This window comes from Micropterus dolomieu, linkage group LG21 (genome assembly GCF_021292245.1).
Source record: "Micropterus dolomieu isolate WLL.071019.BEF.003 ecotype Adirondacks linkage group LG21, ASM2129224v1, whole genome shotgun sequence".
NCBI classification, from domain to species: domain Eukaryota; kingdom Metazoa; phylum Chordata; class Actinopteri; order Centrarchiformes; family Centrarchidae; genus Micropterus; species Micropterus dolomieu.
Genome location: NC_060170.1, coordinates 36,245,484 through 36,251,686, shown reverse-complemented (window position 1 = coordinate 36,251,686; position 6,203 = coordinate 36,245,484).

Below are 6,203 nucleotides of genomic sequence, written 5' to 3'. Positions count from 1 at the left end.
TAATGCCAATGAAATGTTCCAGTCTCTGCAATAGGATCTGATGGTCAATGGTATCAAATGCAGCACTAAGATCTAATAAAACCAGTACAGAGACAAGTCCTTTGTCTGATGCAATAAGGAGGTCGTTAGTAATTTTCACCAGTGCTGTCTCTGTGCTATGATGAGCTCTAAATCCTGACTGAAAATCCTCAAATAAACTATTGCTTTGTAGAAAGTCACACAGCTGCTTAGCAACTGCTTTCTCCAGAACCTTAGAGAGAAAAGGAAGGTTAGATATAGGTCTATAGTTGGCTAAAACATCCGGATCAAGTTTGGGCTTTTTCAGAAGAGGTTTAATTACAGCTACTTTAAAGTACTGTGGTACATAGCCTGTTGATAGAGATAGATTGATCATATCTAGTTTAGAAGTGCTGACTAAGGGTAAAACATCTTTAAGCAACCTAGTCGGGATGGGGTCTAAGAGGCAGGTTGATGGTTTAGATGAAGAAATTATTGAAGTTAGTTGGTAAAGATTGAGGGAAGCAAAACAGTCTAAACATATATCTGGTTCTACAGCTGTTTCTAAGGTTCCTGAGTTAAGAGATATTTTGGTGCCAGATGAGGGAAGGTCTTGGTGAATTTTGTCTCTAATAGCTAGAATTTTATCATTAAAGAAGCTCATGAAGTCGTAACTACTGAGAGCTATGGGAATACTTGGCTCAATAGAGCTGTGACTCTCTGTCAGCCTGGCTACAGTGCTGAAAAGAAACCTGGGGTTGTTCCTATTTTCCTCTATTAATGACGAGTAGTACGCTGCTCTGGCATTACGGAGGGCCTTCCTATAAGTTTTAAGACTATCTTGCCAAATTAAACGAGAATTTTCCAGTTTGGTGGAACGCCAATTCCTCTCAAGTTTCCGCGATATTTGCTTTAATTTGCGAGTTTCAGTATTATACCATGGAGCTAACCGTCTTTGTTTTAGTATTTTCTTTTTTAGAGGGTCTACAGAGTCGAGTGTCATTCGCAGCGAGCCTGCAGCACTATCAACAAGATGATCGATTTGGGAGGGACTGAAATTAGCATAGGAGTCCTCCGTTACTAGATAATGAATTTAGAGCTGATGGAATCACATCCTTAAATTTAGCTACAGCACTATCAGACAGACATCTTGTATAGAAATTTTTGCCCAATGGCGAGTAGTTCAGCAATACAAACTCAAAAGTTATCAAACAGTGGTCGGACAAAGAGGGATTCTGTGGGAACACCACTAAAAGTTCAATTTCAATACCATATACCAGAACAAGGTCGAGGGTGTGGTTAAAACAGTGAGTCAGTTCATGAACACTCTGAAAGAAGCCAAGGGAATCTAACAGAGAGATAAACGCAGTACTGAAGCTGTCATTCTCAACGTCCACATGAATATTAAAATCCCCTACAATAATAACTTTGTCCGTTTTAAGGACTAAAGTTGACAAAAACTCAGACATGCAAATTCAGATAAGAATTCAGAGTACGGACCAGGTGCTCGGTACACTATAACCAAGAGAATTGGTGATTTCCAACTTGGGTGCGAAAGACTAAGAACAAGACTTTCAAATGAGTTATAGTTTAGTTTAGGTTTAGAGCTGATTAGTAGGCTAGAGTGGAAGATAGCTGCAACTCCACCTCCTCGGCCTGTGCCTCGAGGAATGTGAGTATTAATATGACTGGGAGGGGTGGATTCATTTAGGGTAACATATTCTCCATCACCCAGCCAGGTTTCAGTAAGACAAAATAAATCAATATCATAATCTGATATTAGTTCATTTACTAGTACACCTTTAGAAGAGAGAGATCTGATGTTTAAGAGTCCACATTTAACTCTCCTATTCGTTTGCACTATTGCTCTTGTGGTTTTAATTTTTATGAGGTTTTTATGCACAGCTCCTCTTCTGTTTAACTTTTTAAATAATTTCGATGGTCGGGGGCAGACACCGTCACTATAGGATTTTCACTAAGTAACTCCTGAAATGGAGGAGCAGAGAAGTGTGTTAGACTGCGACTCTGCGTAGGGTTTTGGGTGAGTAACTGCTGAAAAAGAAGAGCAGAGAAGTGTGTTAGACTGCGACTCTGCGTAGGGTTTTGGGTGGGTAACTGCTGAAAAAGAAGGGCAGAGAAGTGTGTTAAACTGCGACTCTGCCTCCTGGTCTCAACTCTGGGTTGTCATGGATTTGGTCCACTAATAAACTTGGCCAGATTTCTAGAAATGAGAGCTGCTCCTTCCCAAGTGGGATGGATGCCGTCTCTCCGGATCAGACCAGGTCTTCCCCAGAAAGTCTGCCAATGATCAACAAAGCCCACATCGTTGAAAGTGGTTTAGAGTGTTTTTCCCCTCAGTGGAGCAACACAGTCCAATATCTCAGTGCAAGTACAATCAAATTGGTAGGTGAGTTCCTCAACACTGAGGTTGCAGCCATCGAGATTGTACAACAATGAGCTTTTAAAGGCAGCAGAAAACTGTGAGGCAGTTAAAGGGTTAATTGCACGCACATTGCGTGCCGGAGCACAGGTAGAAATCTCCAAACAGGGGAGAGCCACAGTAAATAAGACAGGTAGATGGTCTGAAATGCATGTGTCACATATTTCACTTATAGTTATACATAAACCATACGACAGCACAAGATCCAGAATATGTCCTTTTTTATGAGACGGTTATTTCAAGTTGCCCTGTTTTTGTGTGAAGATGAAACCATCATCATATTGTTGCTGCTGTTTCCGTTCTGACCAGACACAGATTCATGCACTGCATTCTGGGTGGATATGTGACTGTGTATAAATAATTGTATATACTGTTTGTTTTATGAAGATTCTCAGTCATCCAGGTCATAGTTATCCAACAAAGGTTAAAATCAAGGGCAACTGGACTTGGTTGAAGATACTGGAAGACGTTTCGTCCCAGTCCTTTGGATGAGGGACGAAACGTGACTTTGTTGTGTGCTGTATGATGACAAATAACCATAGTTGTGTAACTTTTTCATGAACGTCCAACAAACAGAAATCCAAAAGAAGTGAACAAACCGCAATGTAGGCAGGGATGGCTGTAAATCCACAGAAACAGAGATGAGGAACAAACCAGCAGAGAAACGGGGTGAGATGAGAACATGTAGCACCCGACTTTAACAGGACAGGACCCCACAACGATCCAGCAAGACTGACCGGACCTGAGAAGTAGAAATGCAATCCTCCTGTGGAGCCTGAAGCCGCCGTATCATTTCCTCATACTGTTGATACCAAAGTGCACACTGAACCACTCACCTGCTGAACGTCACGTCTTTAGAAACATCAAAATCCTGGTTAGATAGTAGTTTGTGACCCAAACATGATCTTTAACGTGACTGCTTTGATGATCAGTCTGTCCTCGAGGTGAGCACAGAGACAGCGACCTCTGGACATCAAGGGTTTATTCTGTCCTTTATACCAAGTCATTGCTGCAGTAAACAACACGTGTTATTTTGGTCTTGCGATGCATGGCGTTCTCAGAGAGTATACCGTCTTTTCACTTGTCCACCACTCATATTCTCGCCCAGATTATTTCTTCTTCTGAGATTCGCCCCATCACAATCAGCGATCACGCACCGGTTTCTATCACTCTGAATAAAAAAAGAGTCACACCACCAACTAGAATTGGAGACTTCACTACTTAAAGACCTGGATTTTATTAGTTATTTCAAAAAGGAGAGGGCAATGTTTCTAGAAACCAGTCTCTAGGGAGGTAGAATTATCTCATCATACAAAAAAGAAAGAGAGAACCCGTGAATTACAAAAAATAAAAACATTAGAAGCTGCTCGTGTTGCCTCCCCACAGGAACACATGCTGAACCATGTGAGAAAATTTAAACTTGAATTAAATGACATTATTGATAAAAAGACTTGATTCTAACTGGCGACCTGTCCAGGGTGTACCCTGCCTTTCGCCCGATGTCAGCTGGGATTGGCTCCAGCCCCCCGCGACCCTGTACGCAGGATAACTGGTTGACGGTGGATGGATGCATGAGGACGCAATTCTAGATCCAGCAGATTCCTAGCCAACCAATTTAAATTGAATAAAGAAAAATTAACTCTTTCCTCTTCAAAGCACTCAGCTGATGACTCATAACCCAAAAGAAATAAACAATGCCTTTAGAGATAAATTTATAAAAACTTATATACATCACAAATTGATCCATCGAGCTCCAACATCGATGCCTTTCTGAACAATATAGATTTCACCAAGGATAGATGATGTTTCAGTGGCTGAACTCCATGAAGCCCCCTGTATCATCCAATATAGGAACCTCCTGTTAGACCACATTAGCATGGAAAGAATGGGGGCAGTGGCATGGAGGGATTTATAGGTGAGGAGGAGGATTTTGTAGGTGATGTGGAATTTGACCGGCAGCCAGTGAAGCTGAGTGAGGATTGGAGTGATGGCAGCCAAGTTCTGGACATATCCTAGCCTGTCCAGGACTTTGCTGGGTACCCCATGCAGTAGTCTAAGCACGAGGTGATGAAGTCATGGATGAGAGACTGCCACAGAGTCTGGGAGTGAAGGTTGAAGTCTGGGGATGTTTGTGAGGTGGTAGAAGGCAGATTTGGTACGAGTTTGACATGCGACTGGAATGAAAGGGAGGAGTCCAAAATGACACCAAGGTCGCGGACTTCTTGGGATCAGGCATGTGATTGGCAATACTGAGACCACCCCACATCCCGATCAAACTGGCGGCGGCTCTATTATAACATATGGATGGTAACGCAGGACCCATGGCAATAACTTATTTGGTGGATGTGTTGCAGTGGGAATCAAAGACAAGTTTTTAATCCACCGTTTCATTGCCACCTCTCTATAATAATTATTATTTTGTCTTCGTTTTTTACCAAACTTCAATAGCTAAATGTGCAACATGAAATAATTGAGTCTATAACTCAATAGCATTTGATAGATTATCACAAAGATCATTTTCAGAAATTGAAAACAATATGGGCCCAAGTACTGAACCTTGAGGAACCCCCTTGGAAATGGGCAAAAAGGAAGTGGAGGAGCCAGCCATCTGAACACTTTGGGTTCTACCTGACAGATAATTTGCAAACCAATCTACTGAATGCTTAGACAGGCCAATGCTCAGTAGTCTATTTGCCAGAATATTATAATACTGTCCATCCATCCATCTTTATCCGCTTATCCAGTGCCCCAAAAATATCATTTATCACTTTCAATGCTGCAGATATGGTGCTGTGTTGTTTCCTAAAACCAGACTGAAAGGGGGATGAGACATCATTTGAATTTAAGAATTCCTTTAGCTGCTCACCAACCAAGCGTCCAAGGAGCTTGGCTAAAACACACAGCCAAACACCCCCCCCCGCTCCCTTTCAGCATCAGTCTTTGATTTCCTGGCCCCTGACCAGGCAGCATCTCTACCCTTGAGAAGGCAGAAAATCTCAGGAGAAAACCAGGGATTGTTTCGGCCTTTGACTCTAAATTTGCGTACAGGGACATGCTTATCTATGATCCTAAGACGACCATCATAAAAGTAGTTCCAGGCCAATTCTACTTCATCTATAAGAAAGATTTTGTTCCAATCAAAGTGAAACAGGTCATGTGAAAAGGCTTGTTCACAGAAATGCTTCATATGAAAATAATCCGAGCCCTCTGTTTCGGGGTTTTAGCATTCCTAACTGCTGCAATTGTACAATCATCACTCATTAGCAAACACACCTACAGTGGGTACGGAAAGTATTCAGACCCCTTTAAATTTTTCACTCTTTGTTTCATTGCAGCCATTTTCCAAAAATCAAAAAAGTTCATTTTATTTCTCAGTAATGTACACTCAGCACCCCATCTTGACAGAAAAAAACAGAAATGTAGAAATTTTTGCAAATTTATTAAAAAAGAAAAAGTGAAATATCACATGGTCATAAGTATTCAGACCCTTTGCCGTGACACTCATATTTAACTCAGGTGCTGTCTATTTCTTCTGATCATCCTTGAGATGGTTCTACACCTTCATTTGAGTCCAGCTGTGTTTGATTATACTGATTGGACTTGATTAGGAAAGCCACACGCCTGTCTATATAAGACCTTACAGCTCACAGTGCATGTCAGAGCAAATGAGAATCATGAGGTCAAAGGAACTGCCTGAAGAGCTCAGAGACAGAATTGTGGCAAGGCACAGATCTGGCCAAGGTTACAAAAAAATTTCTGCTGCACT